A 22,821-nucleotide genomic window follows, 5' to 3' on the forward strand; every position below is an offset into this window, starting at 1 on the left:
TTCTCTTCCAGGATCGACATTTTGTAAAATTTATGACATCAGCTACTCTACTTTCACTTACAAAGAAAGGGAATTACTTTTGCAACAGTTTCTTGCATATAAAAATATGTTGGGCATAGATCGGAAATTTAATTTTTATTGTTGTCTCTCTTCTCGACTCACCGACAAAGAAAGGGGATTGCCGTTGCAAATATTTAATTTTTATTACATGGAAACGTGTGCTGTACACAGTTCAGCTGTTCGAAGAAAAGAATATTTTCGAAAATAAAGCAAGCGTTGTTTGGAATTTGGATGTACTTGGAGTGGCAATGAAGGTGAACCGAAACCTCAATGCGTTGTATATTATAAAGTGCTTCCGAAAGTGTGTATGAAACCCACGGAATTGAAACAACACTTAGAAAGTATGAAAAGTAATCCTGTCGATTTTTTCATCGATGTGCAGAAAATCTCAACAAAGAAATCAAAGTTGTTTGTAGTGTAAGTTCGAAAACTAAAAGCCCTTAGAAACTTATTGTTAGTCTTCATATCGCGAAAAGCGCGAAACTCCATTCTATAGGCGAGACCTTAGTACTTCCAACTGCAAAATATAGAGTTAAAACAATGTATTATGACATTATCAAAGGACATTGATTTAATACCACTCTCAGACGATACAGTTAATCGCTGAATTAATGACATGGCTAATAATGTGGATCTCAATTTATTAGTATATTAAAATAAAGTTCGTTTTATTCACTTCAGATAGACGAGACAGCAGATAGCCTATTTCAAACGAAGCACAATTGCTCTGTTACGTAAGATACGAGTTTAATAATGACATTCATGAGTATATGTTACTTTACAAGCCTTTTCCAACTCGTTCAAGTGGAGAACATGTTTTTGAAGTTCTCAAGAAGCATAATTTTTTTTTTGGAAAAGATACGTAGGTTTTTCTTCGGATTGTGCTCGTGCATTCATCTGTGCGGTGGGCAAAGTAGCGTTGTACTGTAGCCTACATACAATAGCTAAAGTCAGAGGTGTCGCTCCTTACATTACTTGTCACTCCCGATGTTTCATTTAAGGCAAGGCTTGGCGATCAAAAGTATGTAATCTAAATTCAAAGCCGTGTTAGAAAGCGTTAAAATTAAATAAACTTTATTAAGACAAGGCCTTTGAGTATTAGACTGTTTTCAATAATTTGCTGTGATATGGGTAGCGAGCATAAACAACTTCTATTTCATTCTGAAATTCGCTGGCTCTCATGGGATAAGATGCTTGCAGAGCTCTTTGAATTAAGACAGGAAGTCCTGTTATTTGTAAAGAAAGTCAATGAAGGTTACGTATCATTCCTTGCTGATGAGTAGGGGGCGGATTTTAGCATATTAGTATATTTTATTCTTTAGTTGCAAATGCCATGCTACCGCTGCATAAGTGCATTTCAAGTTATTTGTAAACAACAATGGTCAAGATTTCATAGTGCATATATACTGTATATGTATATTTAAAGGTTTAATGCATATTTCAACTTTTAGCGCATATAAAGACATATTTTGTTTTATTTTTTTTTATCTATCCGGTGCTTAAACCAAGATTAAGAATACGAAAAATCGTAAAAATGGAATACAGAAGAAACGCAGACATTGAAACACATTACAATAGTTATATGTTATTTATTTCAATCTGGCAACTGTGAACTGTTGTCGAAGAATCATTGAGGACAATTCCGCGGCAATCAACAAAGCACTCCATAATGAAATGCACTGCTGATTCTGTGCAAATTTATAAATATAGAGACATTATGATGGGTGAAAGTTGAGATTAAAACAACAGATAATAACCAAAACAAGAAGCCGCTTTATCGTCTACTTCACATGTGTATAAGATTTTCACGGTTGTCAAGACAAAGCTGCAATAAGATCGGCGCGAAAATTTTAGAAGTGTTGATGGACTTCTTTGCGCTCGTTAAACTCGAATTTCTCTGCCTGTCAACAGTGATATAAGCCCGATAATGCAATTTTCTGTCTTCTACTTGCCGACGTGGCAAATCAGAATTTAATTGTATTGTGGTGACAAGTCAGAGAAAATTCGATACTGTGTAAAATGAATTGTATTTTAGAACAGTTTAGCCGCAAGAATTTTGAATTAATTTTATCAACGATGTCGAACGAAAAATATGCCAGAAGTGTACTGCTTAAGCAGTGGGGTGAAGACACGCAACTTTAACAACTGATGGTATCTCAATATTCTTATGTATAACAGAAAAACTGTCAATAATAGTAATTTGCTCAAACTAAAATAGATTCTTTTTATATTTTAATTTGTTATTTTTAGTGCATATATCCTAGTTTTAAGTGCATATTTTGCCGTTTTTTAGTGAATATAAATCCTCCCTTACTGTTGTGTTGTGGATAAGTACATTGGCATAATCTTTCAGATAATTTCTGAAAAATAAATTAATTAAATCTCTTTCATCAAGGTAATTCTTTCACTGTCCTCAATTCGCATGACAAAATTCAGGAGTTTGAAAGGAAACTTAGTTTTTGGGTCAGGTGTGTAAAAGGAAGAACGTTTTCACCATTTTCATTCCTTCTGTCTTTTTTTATTGGAAAATGATCTCAGTGTTGAAAAAGAATTATGCGATGACATATTATGTTCCCATCTCGAAACTCTGAAGTCACAATTCGAAAATTATTTTTAAGCTAGTATATATGCTGATTTTCCTTGGATTCGCGATCGTTTGCACTGTGATACTGAACAAACTGTGATACTGAACAAACTTTCAATAAATGAAAGAGAAAACTTAACTGAACTCTCGAATGACACCGGACTTAAAATTAAATTCTAAACAGAAGGCATGATTAATTTCTAGACGTCATCTCCAGTGAAAAGAAAGCTTAGTGAATTCTCCAAAGATGCTTTAAAAATTATAATTCAATTTGCTTCTACGTATCTATGTATGTGAGAAAAAGTTTACGTCACTATCTGAAATGAAAAGCAAGTACAGACTTCGACTTGATATAGGCTCTGATTTCAGACTTACAAGTTTACCAGCATACATCTAAATATTGAACAACTGTGGAAGTGTGAGCAGACTCATCCATCTCTTTAATGAAGTACCAATTACATTTATACATTTTTTTCAGTTAAGGTAGAGATGATGAAAAGTTCTATTCTAAAAATAAATTGATATCGTTCAGTTATTAAAAAAACTGAATTAAGTTTAATATAAAATGAGGGGAATTATAATTGATACAGTTTTGAAAATGTAGATATACAAAAAGTGATTATTTTTTACGAACAGGGCAAGAGTAGAGTGTTTCACAGAATATTTTAACTTATAAAAGTGGTCCTCACTTGAAAAACGTTTGATAATCGCTTGTGCAGAGGATTTCGAAGATAAAAAAATTAGTATCTTTGTCATTAACTAACATTACTATCACAATTACCAGTGAAAGCTGCTGTAATGTTTAAACATTTGGAGTAGATAATCATCAATGAATTTTTCTTTACCATTTTGCGTTATTCCTTTTTATTTACGTAGTAGGGAATCAATATTGATTTTGGAAGAAATTGCAACATCTCAATAAATACAGTAACATTTGGCAACCTATGAAAACATACCCTCTCCGCAGCAGTGAGAGCGTTTATGTAGACATTGTCAACATTAGATCTTTTAGGAGATGACTGCCCTTACGTCCCAATGTTTTTAGGCTTTAAGTTGAAGCATGCATATGGTAATGACGTTGACAAACATCCATTACTTAAGGTGATTTATTAATAACTGAAATATTAAAATACTTCCAAACCGTAAAGTGACAGAAACATTATGCAAACCTTTGTTGGAGCCGAGAACTCATGATGTAGAGATGTTTATAAAGTATGTATTTCTAAAACTACTTAGGAAAGATGGTATCTTTGCGGCGATCCGCAAGAAGGTTAAATGGAAATGATATCGAATATAAAAATTACAGAAATAATGACTACTCCTCACACAATAACAGATGAAATAAAAACTCAACAGATACTATACGTATAGGCATCCAACGAATGAGAGAAAAACGTTTACCAAAACAATTTCTACAATGGCATCACTGAAGAAAAAAACAAGAGAGGCCAGGGAAAAGCTAGGTAGAGGGAGTCTATAAGGAGATAAGGCGACGATGTCTTGAACATGTTCAATGGAGAAAAATAGAGACTGGAATCGGAGTACGCACAGCGCGGACTGGGGTAATAAATTAATAAAGTACCTATAGAACAGTTTTCATTGCAGTGACAAGTGCATTGATTACCACATCGAAGAGTCGAAGTTGTAATCTTTAATGTACGAAGTATTTGAACATGTTTTCTTGGAATATTACTATTTCAAGAACCATCACATCACCAACTCACAATAATGATGGCATTATCATGCTTGCAGTATAAAGTAAGGCATTCATATCTGATCAGCTACTATAATAGTGCCTCAATACAACAAAGAGAGTGAACCCAGATTAAGTGACAGTAAGTAAAGATGGTTATAATTATAATCTAAGAGTCTAGTTGCATGAAACGTTCCAGGAAAATGGGTGTGTTTTCGCTCGTCCTATCAGTGCATCCCAGATACGGGTTGCACTTAATGTGTAGATAGCACTTGGCTTATGAGTTAATGACTTTTAAAAACTCTGGAACCGCGATAATTGTTCTTCACCCCCTCCTTATCCTCTTGCTTCCATCCCATCTCGCATCCCAGAAACAGTTTTATGTGCATTTTATGCTGGCTTTTTGCCTGGCTACCAGTTCGGTGTGCCAACTTTTCTTTCACTTCCTGGCATCTTTCCTCATTATCTGCATGCTGAAATGCACTGCGAACTCGCAACATTTTGTTCTTATTGTAACTTGGCTGCAGGTGTCAAGCCACAGACTTCTTTAGATTCAATTTCAATTCTCTGACAGAAATTTTACATTCTTGTGGGATCTGTATGTGTAGGGTGTGTGTGGGTAGGTAGAACAAAAGACTTTCTGCATACAGAATAGAGTTGACCCAAGAAGCATACACATTTCGGAATGGGGCGGGGAGATAAGTAGAATAACTGAGTGTTTTCAGCTCCGAAAATACTACAGACATGACTAGCGGTGGCCAGAATTGCAGACAGTCTTCGAAGAACAATTGATCGAGCGAAATCGGAGTTCTCCAATTAACATTGACTGCTCCTTGTACGTTGGAGAGTTTCTGTTGAGGGCGTCCGTCGATTAACACTAGACAACACTACAGTTTTATAGTCTATATTATTTAACAGCGTTATAACAACTGAAATACGAGGTTATCTAGCAATGATAATGTTAGTGGTGATGGTAATAGTAGTAGTAGTAGTTGTAGTAGTTGTAGTAGTTGTAGTAGTAGTAGTAGTAGTAGTAGTAGTAGTAGTAGTAGTAGTAGTAGTAGTAGTAGTAGTAGTAGTAGTAGTAGTAGAAGAATTTTACTTAAGGACGCCTTCAATTGCAGAGATTGTGAGAAATTGTTTAGCCTCGAAATTCAGCATATGTTCTAAATGGCTGACACAATTTTGTCTCTTGTAGGGAAGGGTTCTTTCACGTGTCGCAAATATATGACACGGTATTCACAACTTTGCTCCCCTTCCGTATGAAGCTGTGTTAAGTAATTTTATTATTCTTTAAATTTCATCGCCATTCCACTACACAAACACACCCCCACAGGAAACAAAACAAAAGACGCCAAGACCAGCAACAACCAGTTCTGAAGCAGACCCATAACAGGCCGAAACATGTTAACCAGGTACGATAGAATTTAACACGAGAAAGACATATAATACATATTCCGATAAGTTTTTTTGTTTAGAAAAGTCTAATTTTTTTCTTAACTCCTTTTAGTTTTTGTGAATTGCCCACAGTCTCATTTTTTACATTATGATGCCTAGATTTCCAGATATGAACTGTCCAATTCAAAGGACAAGGTGACTAAAAGGACCTGTCAACAACTGTTTGTGAAGCGGTATTGAAGTTGCTGTCCTCTGTAGAGGGCGCAGTGAATGAAAGAGTTAATATAAGTTTCTTTCCAAGATTTTTTTACCAAGAAGATTTAGAGCAGCGGTCATCAACACAGTGCATTCTCGGGCTAGCTTCTCTTACCTCTCTCTTCTGCACGACGGTGCATATTCTGATACACTCGTTACTCGTTACCCATTTCAACGAGTGCTGACGATCAGTGATTTAGAGTTTCATCCCCATATGACTAGACTGTATATCCTCATTATATTTGTGTAAATCAGATAAGGTAGCAGATGTATGAAAGTTCTAACTTCTGTAGTTTTTGAGATGGTTTGTTCATTTTTGGCGTACATATTCCACCAGCTTTTCATGTATGTCACCCAGATATTTTCTGAGTTATGCTCTGTTTCTAAAAAAGAAATGGAAGGAAAATATCCAAGGTGTTGTTCCAATTGTATAATTCACTTGTGATTTTATTACTAACACAAAAAACAGCAGTACAGTATCTTCGACGTACCTAGAAAAGCACTAAGCACCCATATTTTGGAAATACATCCTTAGAATAGAGAAAACAATTATCTTGTTAAAAGTTATTTTTTTAATTTTATAGTACCTATTGTTACACATGATTTGATTAGGTAACTACACCTTAAGGCATATAGGAAAATCACCCAATCTCACACTGACTAGCTCCCAATGAGAGTAAACAATCGAACCACCCCTCTACGTATGTAGGAGGCCCTTGCCCTGAAGGGATTTTATGGACTTATTATTATACAAATCATTTTTAATTTAAACAATAATTAACATATCAAAAATCTGATGGTCAAATTTGTTAACCATACTTTACGAACATGCAGTAAAAATTTCATGTCCCTAACATCAAAATTGTAAGAGTGTTTACACTTCGAACCTGACGAAATATGCTGAAAAAAAAGTGTGAGAAAACAATTTGTAAAATTTGCATTAAATTGACGTTCAAGGGTTCAGCCATTTGTATATTGCGTAATTTGTATGCTTTCGAGCACCGCAGAGCATTGAAACTTGCTCAACATACAAAAATAAGAGATTGCTGATTCATTTTTAAAAAAATATGATTTTTGACTGAAAATGACCAAAATTTCAACCGTCGCCCTCCTTTATAACAAATTACTCGTATTTATATAAATCAAGAATAAAATGGGTACAGGAACAGTGTCTTGACAGACCCCTATTGTTATTTTCAATAAAACTAACTTAATTATTAATTTTAGTTGCATGATTTCTATTATTCAAATATTACTTAAACTTAAATTATGAGCATTAATGTCCAGGAAAATATCCAAGGTTTTGTTCCAATTGTATAATTCACTTGTGATTTTATTACTAACACAAAAAACAGCAAGTTCTATATGAAATTCATTCGAAAACCCAGTTGATTTCAAGAAAATGTATTGTATTTGTCCAAATAATTCGATAGATGACTCTTTATACAGTTCATATACTATGTACAGATGATTCACAAGGATTTACCTCCACTTACGGAGCTTATTTCCGAAGACATTCTGAGCAAAAGATGTCATACGAGTATAAACATGTGTCCTAATCTCAATATTTTCAGAGTTACACTAATTTGAAGTTGTTAGGAAAATATCTTTTTTCTTAAGTTTTAAGGATAAAAGAGGATTATAAATAAAGTGTGAAGTACTCAGAAGTATCATTTCTTTAATTGGCTAGTGTTCTGAAGCTAAAAATATATTGTTAATTTCTTTGTTAATTTTTAACTACAAATTACATCATTCTTACGCACTTATCATAACAATTGTTACAAATCATACTACTTTAGGAACTTGATTCGTTACAGTTTAATTATACAGCATAATGTACATTCTTACAGAGTGATTTGTAATAATTGTTGTTATAAATGCATAAGAAAAATGTAATTGTGTAGTTAAAAATCAAAGAAAAAAAAGTTTGTACGAAGCAACTATGGAATTCACAATACAATTTAGCTTCAGAATACTAGCTAATTAAAGAAATGATAATCCTGAATAGTTCATTATTTATCTGTAACATTATTTTACCCTTAAAACTAAAGAATAATGGTATGTTACAAACAACTTAAAATTAGTGTAACTCTGAAAATATTGAGATTAGGACACATGTTTATGGGACTTTTTTGCTGAGAATGTCTTCGGGAATAAGCTCTGTAAGTGGCGGTAAATCCTTGTGAATTACCTTGTGTGTGTGTGTGTGTGTGTGCGCGTGCGTGCGTGCGTTTGTGTGTGTATATATATATATATATATATATATATATATGAGCCGTTCAGAGCAGAAGTGGTGTAAGTCAAAAATAGGTAATGATGGTTAAAGTAAACATTCTGTAAAATACAGCGCAAAGTAGCAATTAATATTCAATTCATTTAAACTATTAGTAGTTAATGGATAGCAAGAAGGACATATTAATTGTTATTTTGTGCTGTATTTTACAAAATTTTTACTTTAAGCCTCATTACTCAATTTTGACTTACACCACTTGTTCTCTGAACGGCTCATATATCGTCGTTGTTCTTGCAATAACTCCTATGTGCAAAATATAAAATTTTTCACACATTTATTCATCCTATGGCAGCCATACATTTTCGAAACAAAGAAATATAGGGTGAATCATTATTACGTGTAATTACTTTGTGTGTGTACTGTAGAGGTGAAACTAAGACTAAAACGTTCTATACAACTTTTTCTCAAAACCTTTAATTCCAGAGTTCCAATAGATAGCACCTACGTCGTAATAACTGCATAGGCATTACTGTTCTCCCACACATTTGGTGTGGTATGGGAATCAGTTACTCGGACCTCGAGTTCTACCTCCGCGGTTGAATGGGGAAATCTACCGCGCATTCTTGGAACGCGAACTGCATGGTATCCCTCTTGCAACGCCAGTGAACTTATGGTTTATGCACGATGATGCTCCTGCGCACTTTGAACATGTAGACCTATTACACTAAGAAATTGCTTTACATTCTTTACTGTGTTTGGTTTTAGTTCACAAAACGTGCATAAGTGAACTGCCGAGGATATGGGTTTAGTGACTTTGGTTGTTTTTGTACTGAAGTCCAAATGCACTATACGAAAGTGATGATTAGTTTACATTTGATATGTTAGCCTTTCTTTGTTTGGAAGCGCAAGTTCCACGCAAAATGGCGTTAACTCTGGAATTAAAGGTTTTGAGAAAAAGTTGTATAGAACGTTTTAGTTTTAGTTTCACCTCTACATTACACACACAAAGTATTTACACGTAATAATGAATCACTCTGTATAATTATATATAGGAGATTTTATTATTTGCTGTATCACTATTTAAGTTATTTAATAGGCCTAGAGCAAAAATCTGAAAATCGATAAATATGTCACATAGGAGTTATTGCAGGAACAACGACTATATATATATATATATATATATATATATATATATATATATATATATATATACACACACACACACACACACACACACACACAATGACCGACGAAGTTTATCGGGAGTCTTCTGTCAGAGCTAGTATATTTACGTTCCATAAACATATGACTCAGATTTACCAGCTTTAATTCTTACCCGGAAGAATTTTTATCGTTCTCTCCCAGTCATGAACCCGTGAATCTCGGATGTAACGGCCAGCTTAATAAACGCAATATCACTGAAAATAACTTCCTATTCATCTAAGATGGCGAACTGGTTACGACAATCAGTATTGCAAGGAGAATTCTTTTTTTCCTTTTTTTAAAACAGCGAACAGCAATTTGCTGATTGGACGAGGAAAGACTCGTAACGAGTAATGATATTAATTATTGAAATGTAAGTTTACAGTATTTACTTACTGTTACAGCATATTAAATAGTTTTAACTTGAATTTCCGTTTAATTTGATTTCATGTTTGTCGAACTGCGGTTGAGTACACAATAAACATATCTATTCAACAAAATGAAAACTAATTGTGCTTTAAATGGAAGAACGAGTTAAGTCATTGAAAAGACTGCAGGAACACAAAATTTCAAACATGTTTTTCAATTATTCCCCAGAATGTGTCATTCTGCTCACATTGTAATACTATACTAGAATCTAGCCAAATATTTTAGATTTTAATTACATATTTTTCAGAAAAAAAATATTGTCAGCTGCATCGTTCTTTTTGGCAGCTTTAATGATGAGCTCAAACCACGGTCATGAGTTCGAATTTGTCCTATAGTACACATATTTTTCCTTTGTCATTATTTATGTTATCTTATGTAGGTCTCAGGCATAAAGATGATAAAATGTGACATGTGTTAAACAGTGTGTCTGTCTAATTTAGGTATAAACAATGACCAGTGGACTTAGGTTTATTTACGATAAAAAGAAAAACTCACACAGACAGATGAACAGATGGAAGAAAGAACAAACGAACAGAGGGTTGGGCGGATGGATGGATGGATGGATGGATGGATGGATGGATGGATGGATGGATGGATGGATGGATGGATGGATGGATGGATGGATGGATGGATGGATGGATGGATTGATGGATGGATGGATGGATATGGCTGGGCGTTTGGGTGGTTGGATAGATTGATGGATCGAGGATGTGTAAGTGAGTGGTTTGATGACTGGTTTGGATGGTTGTATGGGCGGCTGGATGGATGAATTCTATTAAGTTCTTCTATTAAGCATTATACTGTGTATATTACTTACTCTATGGTACATTAAAATAACTTTCCTTGAATATGTCTCTTTGTATAGCTTCCCTTCTCTTTAAATTAACCCTTCCTGCTATTATCAGATGTCTCACGAAGGGGAAATACCGATAAGAGAGCAGGAAACTGCACCGTTAATCAAGATCACAATGGAAGCTGCGATACTGTTACATCACACGCGAGCCGCTCCAATATCCATTGTTTTCCGCAGGAAGAATGTTTCCTGTGAGGCACAGTGCTTTTATTTAACACTATAAATTTCTTAAATCATCAGATAAATCCTGAAGTTCATTATAACTGTAACAAACACCTGTTATTTTGTTATTTACAAGGTGCACAAAAAGTATATTTCATACAGTCAGAGCATGCCCGAGAGTGTAAGTTCTCTCTTCTTCCTTTCTTGGGAGATGAAAAGAAATGTTCATGGCTTTGAATCTTCTAGTTATTGTACTGCATTTTGTATCTTCCTTTTTTTAACGAAGTACAGTTTCGGAAGATGATCTGATGAAGATGCAACAGTAGTGTAGGAATTTGGGAAGTAGAACTGAAGGAGAAAGAAGAAACTAAGATTGAACTTTTCAACCAGATGTGCCGGACAATAAAAAGAACGTCGAAAAATAAAATAAGAAAAGAGACAATGATAAAATTTTACAAAACTATGACCACACCAATATCCTAATATGGAAGTGAATATTGGGTTCTATGGAAAAGAGATTAAAATAGATTGCAAGCAACTGAAATGAGATTTCTTAGGTCAGTAATGGCAGTTACCAGATTAGATAGAATTGAGAATGAAACAATTAGACAAGAACTAGGGATATCTAGTATAATTAAAAGAGTAGAAAACTACATACAAAATGGCTAGTCTAGGTACATCGAATGCCAGCTGAGAGATTACCGAGAGGAGCATTAAATTACAAACCAAAAGGACACAGAAATATAGGCAGACCTAACATAAGTTAGAGAGACCAATTTGGAGTCGCAACGGACTGTTGTCCAATGTCTTAAGAAGAAGAAGAAGAAGAAGAAGAAGAAGAAGAAAGTACTGTGGAACAAAACTAGACCCGCAACTGTTTTTTTTTCAGGAATTTATCGTCGGCTTACTTTCTAAATCCCGTAAGTCCAATTTTTACTGAATGTCGAAATCCGTGTATATTTTCAAAATCCGTCTGCTGATAACACTTCGCAAGTCTGTAATTGTTTCTCTATTTTATAATTTAAAAATGCATAACAATTTTTAACTGGGGTATAAGAAGAATAATAAATTATTTTGTAGTCTTGTACAATTTCTTCAAATGCAGTTAGGAGATTTTAAAAAATAAATAAGCCAACGATATCTTAGACTCAAGAGACTCTCTCGCCATCCATCGCCTTTCTTCACATTCAACACCTAATGACCAGACATGTTGCCATATAACACCTGCAGTGGCTGCATCGTCCAGATCAAGCCTGCACAAACGGCGCTCATTGAGCGCGGCCGCTCCTTCGGAGCGGGAGAGTCGTTTAACAGCTCGCCGGAAAGATAACTATGTTGGAATGACATAGACCTGCTATAGGCAGAGGATAGTCTACGCAGCTGTCTAGTGTAGTGTGTATTATCAATAGATATTTCACTTTGCCTAACTACGGCTACATAATGGAGGAATCTAACAGACGGAAAAGTGATTATCACTCAAATTCTTTCAATATTGCATGGGAAAATTGTTATTTTTTCACAGGAGCTAGAGTCAATACTTATGTCATAAAAGTGGAAAACATAATATAGTGCGTCATTACTAGTCCACACTTACAGATACGATGGTTTTGTTGGTGAAGATCACAGTAAAAAGGTTCAGGAGGTGAAAGTACATTATTACATGAGGTAGGATACGTTAGAATTTATTAATCTTCAACAATTTAAATATCTCTCTTCAGGGAAGAGGCCAGCTCATTGTTTTGATATGTTGAACAAATTATGGAATTTCAGTCGTAAACTTACACTTTTCGTAAGTCAGTTTCGGGAAGGCAATATGGCTCACTTTTCAACGATAGAAACTGCTCGTGATGAAGTCATATTAAACGATTATGTACAAATATTAATTGAAATTCAAAATGAATTTAATTCTAGGTTTCCAAGATCTTGTCTTAATTGAAAAGAAGTTCAAAGTTATCATAATAAATTCCTTCAACACCAGTTGAAACAGTGTCATACGATTTACAGCCTGAACTTATTCATCTTCAATGTGGCCTAAGGGCTAAAGACCGTTTGAATAATACTACTAGTCTGGTTGGGCCATATTCATAGACATTCTTAGCGCGGGCTTCCGGTGGATGATCAGCGAACTAACGTTTTTCGTATTCATAAACTAGTGTTAGCGATATGGTATGATATGAATCCTGTACAGGTAACCAGTCGACAGCCGGGGCTAGTTTAGCACGCTCGTAGCGCGGGCTAGCGAAATGTCTATGAATAGCACCGTTGAGTTTTACAAGACTAAACCTCAGCAATAATATCCACGACTACACAAGCTGGCTGTGAAAATGATTGCTATGTTTGGCTCAACATTTATATTTGTGAGCAACTGTTTTCTATTATCAACTTCAGTAAAGGCAGACATCGAACATCTGTAACTGATAATATTATGGATTTATTAATTTGTCCTGCAGAATAATTTCTGTAATGTTGACAATTAATATTTGAGGAGAAAAATTCGCCCCGGCGCCGGGGATCGAACCGGGGTCCTTGGTCTACGTACCAAGCGCTCTGACCACTGAGCTACGCCGAATTCAACTCACAGCACCCCGGATCGAACCTTCCTCCTTCAGTGTTTCCCTTTGTGGCCTGACTCCAAGTTAGGCATATATGTTGACGTATATGTCTAGTGTCAACTGCCATTATACTAGGAGCGCACTCAGTTGAGTGACTTATTTGGCCGGGATTCCCGCAGTTATGATGCACTGCTAGCTATGATAATTAATATTAATATTTTAAATACGTATATGTTAATAGACTTTTAATCGCCATGAAATTGTTACCTACATAATATTGTAATATGTTGAAGTACGAGACGAGTCCGAACATACCTGCTGTATAAGAAAATAAATTTGGATCTTCAGTAATTTATTGAGACAGTTTGTCTTATATTTGGTACTTCTCGAAGTTTCCATAATTAGGTAGTATTGCCTACTTCACTGTGTCCATTATATCTGACTAGTGGAATAAGCGATCCTGAACAATACTACCCTGATGGTGGAATCAATAAGTTTTTCCAATATGTCCAAGATATTAAGCCTCAATTCACGATTAAAAATTCTTCTTCTGAACCCAGTCATCGTGAGTGCCTGAAATTTACAATAAACAATTTTTTATTAGGTGTCTCCAACATATTAGATAATTTAGTTTTTTTATACTTTTTTAACTGACATAATTTAGTTTATATAAGGGAGACGTACATCTTTCTAATTATATAGTTTAAATGGAATTAAAACATTTGCAGCTCAGAATCTTTCAGTCCTAGTGAAATAAAATTTGTCCAACTTGAAATATGTTCCTTCTGCTTTATTTTATACATTTTAGTGTCTTCAAAGTCCACAAATCTAAGAATTTTAAAATAATTCTTACTTTAATATTCTTGTAATTACTGCATTAACAGTATAGGCTACTATCAACCTAAAATATTTTATTCATCTCTTGAAAAAACATTCATTTTTTTAACATTTTCATTACACATATTATTTAAAGAATAAATAAATACTGAACTTAGATTAAATTTATGAATTTATGTTGTTAAGATGTGAAAAATATAGAAGCATGTATAGTTCAATTAATATAGTATCCAAAAAAAACCTTTTGAGTCATAAGCGAAAATAAATATAAAATTTCAAGTTTCGGAAACCGAGCAAAAAAAAAAAAAAAAAAAAGGTGAATTTAAAGCGACACGTGAAGCGGCATGCGGACATGCTAAAGGGCGTTTCTCGGACAACATTAGAGATACCTGAAATTATTTCACCAAAAGAGAGAGAAATATATTCCACTAAGGAAAAGTTGATTGAAAAATATGTCATTTTTTGACATATAAATATGAAGACATACTTCTCCTTAATGAAGTAATTAATGCTTACAAACGGTTTTAACGTAGGAAAGGTTAATGAAATCAAGGAGAGAAAAGTTAAAGAAATGCAGTACGCAATAAAAGTCGAATGTGAGATCAACAATTTCAAGATTCAGCCTTTTAACATGAGAAGCAGGAAGAAACGAATACCCAAATAAAACGTAGACGGAATAGTACTGAAAATCGTACTTGATAGCTCAGACTGTAAAAGAGATTTTCTGCAGTTGCAAAGCTCATAAAGTTGGTCGTATAGCTAGACGATAGAACTTGGCGGGTACTTCACTCTGATCGCTTGCCGGTAGTTTGCTAATAGTGCTATGCTGCTGAAACGATTGAGTAAATAAAACATTACTTGTTGAACATAGGCTAGATTTGAAGCTCATCACAAATTCAGTTAACGATATCGTTAAATTTAATTGAATAGTTTGGAAATTTGAATAATTTCGAAAAAATAAATTATTTCTTAAGTTACCCAATAATTGAATTATATTCTATCTTCAGTTCAAAATGGCGACTCAAATAACTATCATTTCTCTCAAACCCCAATGAAATCTTTTGAATTGTCGGAAAGAGATATGGAGAAGCTTAATGGACAGTCGACGAGCATTAGCCCACGCTTCAAGGAAACAACCGAATAAATTAGACCATCTCAAGCTCGAATGCCACAACAAATCTATAAATAAATCGTAAAATAATCGGGACAAATGTCGAATAAATACGTCGCAAGTATAGCGATGAAGACGGATGGATGATATTTAGTGTCTATGTATTGTGAAGGAAACAGTAGTCGCCTTGATGTATAAGACCAATAAGTACATACTTAACAAAATGTTTTAAATTAAATTAATTTCATGCTACGGAAAAGCCATCATTTATCAGTGTAAAATAAGTAATATTTAGTTAAAGTACAGGCACGTATTTGGGCCAACACTCTTCAAGTATTTTAAGCAACATAAAAACATAATTTGTTAAAGTTGACAAATTTTGTATCCAGATACCGGTTCAGTTTGAACAGGCTCTAATGATGGATTGCTTGTGATTGAGATGCCTTTGATTCCACAGCCTGATACAGCAGTGATAAATGAAATTGCTGTAGATAAAAGAGAATCGACAATACTGTGATGGTTATAGCCTTTGTGCGAGGTAGAAAACACCACACACTAGGAATTTTGTATTTATTCGTCAAATTGTGGCGTAATATAAAATGATTGTAATACATTAAAAGACAATATATGCAATTACTTGCCTACAGGCGATAAATTCTCCAATAGTGCAAATGTGGACAACAAATGCAATATCTTAGTTTGCTGTTTTCATTCAATTTTATTATAACAGATCATTGTCTTGAAGAAAATTCCACGTTATTCTTATCTGTATCTTAAGTCTGACTAGTGTAATATGTAGCTAGTCAGCGATGTATATAATGGAGGGGGAAAGAAACTGGCCACTCTACATCATTATCTCCTGGCCTAGTTGCCTCATAAGTGGTGTTTTCTTGGTATCACTTGTGGGGTTCAGACCTGTCTTCGGACAGTTGACTAAACAACAACATATTTAAGTATAATCGCCGAAATTTAATTGTAGACTTAGGGCCGCTTTCTCCAACTGGGGCTGAACTTAGTTTAATTTAAACTTCGTTTACTGGTATTGATTAGTTTAACCTGAAAATAAGTTTCGCCACTGCATGGCGCGTCTCTAGGTATCGGATAGAGGAGACGGCCTCCAGATATGGAGGGTAGCTGCGAATATTTATATTGAATAAGCAGTCGCGGAGAGCCGATAAGGAGTGGTCCTCCATTTTGGAGGTTGGGCGAAATGGCTAACAACCCATTATCGTAAAAAAACAGCTTTTTACGAAACCCCAAAATAAGCCTCGGAATGGGACTGATTATGTAGCACGACCACAGCAAAGAAATAAGTTTATGAGATTTGGCACTTGGAACGTAACTAGTCTTTATAGAACAGGAGGGGTAACATTAGTAGCAAAAGAACTAGCTAGGTATAGAATAGACTTTGTTAGAGCACAGGAGGTTAGGTTAGATGGGAATGGCATATCACAAATAGATTACTTGTATTATGGAAAAGGAAACAATAATCACCAATTAGGAACAGGATTCTTTGTTCATAAAAGAATAAAATCAGCAGCAAAGAAGGTCGAATTTATATGTGACAGGTTATCGTATTTAGTACTTAAGGATAGATAGTGCGATATCGTAGTTATAAATTTCTCACGCCCCTACAAAGAGAAAAACGACCATATAAAGGCTAGCTTCTATGGGAATTGGAATACACTTTTGATCAGTTATCTAGATATCGTATGAAAATTTTATTGTGGGATTTCAATGCTAAAGTAGGACGGGGGAATATTTTTAAACCGTCTATTGGAAAAGAGCGCCTACACGTGACTAGTAATAATAATGGCGTTAGGTTAGTCAACTTTGCCACATCAAAAAATTTAGTTGTCAGAAGTACAACATTCCCGCATAAGGGTATTATACATAAATTCACTTGGACTTCTCGAGATGGATTGACCACAACCAATAGACCACATCTTGATAGATAAGGGAAGACATACTAGTATAGTAAACATTCGAACCTTCGAGGGGGCAGACTGTAATTCTGACCATTATTTAGTAATTGGAGAATTAAGAGAAAGACTATCAGTATACAAGCGAGTAGAGCAACAAGTTAATATTAAGAGATTTGATATTCCAAAATTAAAGAACGAGGAAACTAAGCAACATTATCAGGTTAACATTTCAAATAGGTTTTCCGCTTTAGTAAGTTCCGACGAAGTTGAGAAAGAATAGATGTTAATAGCGTGTGGAAAAATATCAGAGATAATATCAAAATTGCAGCTGAGCAGAGCATAGGTTGTTATGAAACTAACGTCAGAGTCACAAAATACAGTACTGTGTAAAACGTCCTTGATGAGAGACGATCTGTCACGGGGCGACTCTAGCACACAACTATAATTGATCCCCACCACTTTGTTCTGCGCAGTACCGATAAGTGGTCTGTGTCGCAAGTTGTTTTCTATAACATCTCTTAGTGCTTTCTAGTTATGTTAATTAATGGCGTTACATGTGAACAATGTGATACTGAAACGTGAAGCAGTGATGATCAAAGTAGTCTGTAGCATCTCGAAAAATGCATTACATTATTGCGAGAGAAGCCAATCGTTTATCAGGTTTCATTACAGCATAATATGATCTTTGTAATATTTCGAAAATTCATCACATTGTTGTGAGAAATTTCAATCGTTTATAAGGTTTTCGTTTACAGCATTTGGTCACTGTAATATTTAGGAAAACATATCACATTGTTGTGAGAGCGAAATTGTTTATTTTCATTATCAGTGCATGATCACTGTACTCTATAACATCTCGGTAAACGTATTACATTTTTGTGAGAACGTAATAGCGTGTCAGATTTTCGTTAGGAGTGCATGGCCAGTGTAGTTAGTAACATCTCGAAAACGAATCACATTGTGTGAGAGCGAAATTTGTTTGTGAGATTTTTGTTATAAGTGTATGGGCAGTGTCGTATGTAACATTGTGGAAAACGCTTTACATAATAAATTGTAGGAGCGCAATTATTTTGCTAGAGTTTCGTCAACAGTTTATAGCCAGTGTAGTTTTTAACATCTCGGTAAACCCATTATACTATTGTTAGTTCAGTTGCTTGTGAGTTTTTTGTCAGCAGTGTATGGCCATTGTAGTCAGTAACATCTAAAAAAATGCTTCTCAGTGTTGTAAGAAAACTCAATTATTGTTCCTAATATTTCGTCAGCAACAATGCTTCTGTAGTCTGTAACGTCCTGAAGAACACTCCATATTGTTCAAATTATAAGGCCAGTGTAGTCATTCATAACATGTCAAAAAACACTGTGAGAAAGCGCAATTGTTTGTAAGATGTTCGTTAGCAGTATATTACCAAGGTATTGTAATAGCTTGAAAAAAAAAAACACTATATTATTGTGAGAGAGCTATATTTTTAAGATTTGTTAATGATCTGTGTAACATTTTGCAGAAGGCATCATATTGTTGTGAAAGCGCAATTTTTTGTGAGGAAGTCTTCAGCAGTATGGCAGTGAAATCTGTAACAACTCGGAAAACGCATTACATTGTTGTGAAAGCGTAATTTGTTCGTGAGATTTTCGTTAGCAGTGTTTGGCCATTGTAGAGGAAGTAACAACATTCATGTGCACGCACCATTAACGATGAAGAATTGAATCAGCATTACTAAGCGAACTGGCTTTCGTTATTTACGGTGTGGTCAGTCAAACTTTGCCAGCAACGGAGGGGAGCTCGATTTTTTTTTAGCTAGCTACTTTCAATATTTAATCGGGCTGGTGTTTTCTAGCTTTGGTGATGGACATGAAGAGTATAGTCACATTCAGAAACAAAAGGCCTAGATCATAATCAGAAATTTGAATAGTGCATATTACACATGTATTTCATTATCTGTGGTCTAGAGGTTGACGCTGATCAACTTTTTATTATAATAATTATTAAAAAGCTATAGTTCAATTCTTAACATCTGTTCTATCAAGGATCAAGATGTTATTCGCATTTGTACGTAGATAGTTCAAGGTTTCTTCTCCCTACTGGTCGGTGTTGAATTTGAAATTCTTCAGTCCATTTTTATTTATTAAAACTTCTTATAAGTTCATTACGCTCTTTTAATTCTTGTTCTTGATTGGTTTCCCAAGTAACTCAATGTTTTAAGCCCCAATGTAGGTCTTATAAATCCGAGGCACCATGTTTGCGCCACTTGCGATAGCACGATAATGTTCTTGCGCCATTTGCTGTAGCGCCTTAACGTGTTTGCGCCTTCAAGTCGTATATAAATTCAAGAACATTTTTGTTTTAGGTTAGTACCACGTTACGAAGTTAGGGCACAATTTTCCGTCTCACTTTCGCAGCCTGCAGGCTGACACACGAATAAACGCGTCGTTTTCTATTTTTTTTTAATTTTATGGGCCTGCACATTCCATTAATTTTCAAATAAGTTTCTGTTTGAATGTTTTTTAAAACTGAAACTATCTTAAAAATGTCAAAGTGTGAATTGTAATATAAGGCATTCAATTTTCTATGAAACGCTTCACATGCGTTGTTTGTGGGAGTGTTTTTAGACGACTGCTCGACCCATATTGTAGGAGGGAATACGGCCTCGTTAGATACACAATCCGTTTCAAAAGACACGTATATTTTCTGCTACAGCTAAATAGATATATTTTTCTAAAAACGCTCGGACACGTCAAACAATATATTTTAAAAGACACTTTTTTCGCAAAAACAAACCATTCTTTATATCATTATTGTGCGAGCTGTGACGTAATTGGAAATATTTTTAAATAACCCTGTATTTTTCTGTAAACCATCGGAACGATTTTATTATTCTCCATGGTTCACAAGCTACCAATTGTTTTATACAACAAACGTTGCTATGGTAACAAAATAAATAGTCGGATTTCCTGGCCTTATGGAAGCCGTTTATTCGTAGAAATTAACAGAAAATAACGATGTTATTAAGTGAAAATGAGAAAATTAAGATTTAATGATGATTGGATATGGTGACAGGAAACTTACATAAGATGAAGTAAGCTTATATGTACTTTTCAATGAAACACATCCAGATCGTTCTCATATTTATCAATTCACTGTGAGTAGAATACAAAAAAAAATCAATGAAAATGGAAATGTGAGTGATGTCTAAAGATCTGGTAGACCATCATCAACTACTGAAGAATTGGAGCTAGACATTCTGATAACAGTGAAAGATAATCCATTCTTCACTTACTGAATTACAATCTGTTTTGATGTATCGACAAAAACTATCTGGAGACTGCTGCGTTGTAATAAATACCATCCTTATAACGTGCAGAATTTACAGGAGCTAATAGAAGATGACGGAGAGAGTAGGTTGCAATTCTGTGAGGCAATGACCAACCTTTGGGATAGAGACTCCAATTTCATATCAAGGTTGCTTTTCTCTTATGAATCTACATTATGTCTGAATGGAGAAATGAATAGACAACATTGCAGGTACTGGTCAGAAACTAACTTACGCTGGATGGTAGAAACGCACACGCAATTTCCACAGAAGGTAAATGTATGGGCAGGGATTCTAGGATACAGAGTTGTGGACCCATACTTTTCTGATGATAAGCTTACACATAATGGGAACTGGTATTTAGAATTTTTGCGTGAAGAGTTAATACCAGCCCTTGCCATTCTTCACCCAAACCTCCAGGATCCAGACTTACCTAATGATTTCATCTGATATCAGAAAGATGTTGCTCCTGTACGGCAATACCAGAATGAAATGTTTCCTAATAGATGAGTCGGAAAAGAAGGATTTATAGAGTGGTCTGCAAGATCGCTGGATCTTTCTCGTCTTGTTACTTTCTATGGGGTTATTTGAAATGTAAGGTATTTGCTATGAAACCTGCTGATATTGATGAGTTGAAAAGAAGAATACGAGTGGAGTGTAGAGAAATACCACTATCAGTCATAGAAAATGTTAAACAGGAATTTTTCTGCGTCTTTCACATTGCCAGATCGTAAATGGGCAACATTTTGAACATTTAATTAATTGAAAATTTGCTTCTGTAACACATTTATTTTAACTATTTATTTTGTTACCATAGCAACGCTTGTTGTCTCAAACAATTGATAGCTTGAGTAACCATGGAGAATAATAAAATCTGTCAGATGGTATACAGAAAAATACAGGTTGTCGTTTAAAAATGTTTCCGATGAAGTCACAATTCGCACAATAATGACATTAAGAATGGTTTGTCTTTATAAGAGAGTGTCTTTTAAAATATACTATTTGCATGTCCGAGCGTTTTTCGAAAAACCATTTTCATTTAGCTGTAGCAGAAAATATACGTGACTTTTGAAACGCACTGTACAGTAATCTATAAAATAATCGCTAAGTTGTTCACTTTTTGGGCATGTTGGCTTATTCTGAGTGATATAAAAAAAAAGAATCACTACTTCTTTTGGAGGTAAATAGGACAATCCAAAACAATGTGTAAGCCACTTACCAGCGTGAGACAAATTGTCTTTGAACACTCTTGCTAGCCCAATACTTTGTAGCTCACGCCGCCATGCCTGGCAAAGTTGAAACCGATAACCCAAGAGTTGAGTTTCCTCACCCATGTTGAATCAATTGCTTCATGTATAACAACTTTCAAAACCGCTACTTAGAATCGTGCGCTAGTAAGAGGGGTAATATGCTTATGTTACCAGATTTCTACGTGATCTGTACCAATTTCACAAAGAAAAAACAACACATTCAGACAGAATGTCGTTGACACAAACCCATTTCCCTAATATAATAACCGTATCCCTCAATTACAAACAAACAATAAATCTGGCGCAAGCGTATTGCACCCTATAAATCTCATCTGTGCAGCTTAAAGTTTCCTGCAATTCAGACAAGATAACAAGGTCATCTTCAGGTTTTTAAGAATAAGCTACTCCACAAAGTGGGGCCCACGTATTTATCAACAATAAATTTAAATTTAAATTATGGCTCGCAACTGCAGAGGTTATATCAATGTCCCCGGTGTGCCGGAATTGTGTTCTGCAGGAGTTCTTTTATATGGCAGTAAATCTATTGACACGAGCCTGTCGCATTTAAACACACTTAAATGCCATCGATCGAGATCGGGATCGAACCCGCAACCTCGAGCATAGAAGGCCAGCGCTATACTAACTACGCTATCGAAGGGGATGTTTATCAACGAGAAGATTGCAACGAATATTATGACATTAAGTTTAGGAAGATTTATAAGTCTTTAAAAATCGTTAAATTTTACAAAATGTTTGAGTAGAGGCATTTAGATTTTTCAAGACAATCGTTTTCTTCTTGTAATGTTACCAAGTAAATATCAAGAAATATTAAAATGCCGTATAGAATATAGTACGGATATTTCCTTGAAACATCTTCACTGTACTGAAAAAAAGAATATCATTAAAAATCTAAAAAGTGGTCTATTCCATGCTTTGATAGTATAGAAAATAACGTCAAGACGAGCATT

Source organism: Periplaneta americana, chromosome 2 (assembly GCF_040183065.1).
Source record: "Periplaneta americana isolate PAMFEO1 chromosome 2, P.americana_PAMFEO1_priV1, whole genome shotgun sequence".
Taxonomy (NCBI): domain Eukaryota; kingdom Metazoa; phylum Arthropoda; class Insecta; order Blattodea; family Blattidae; genus Periplaneta; species Periplaneta americana.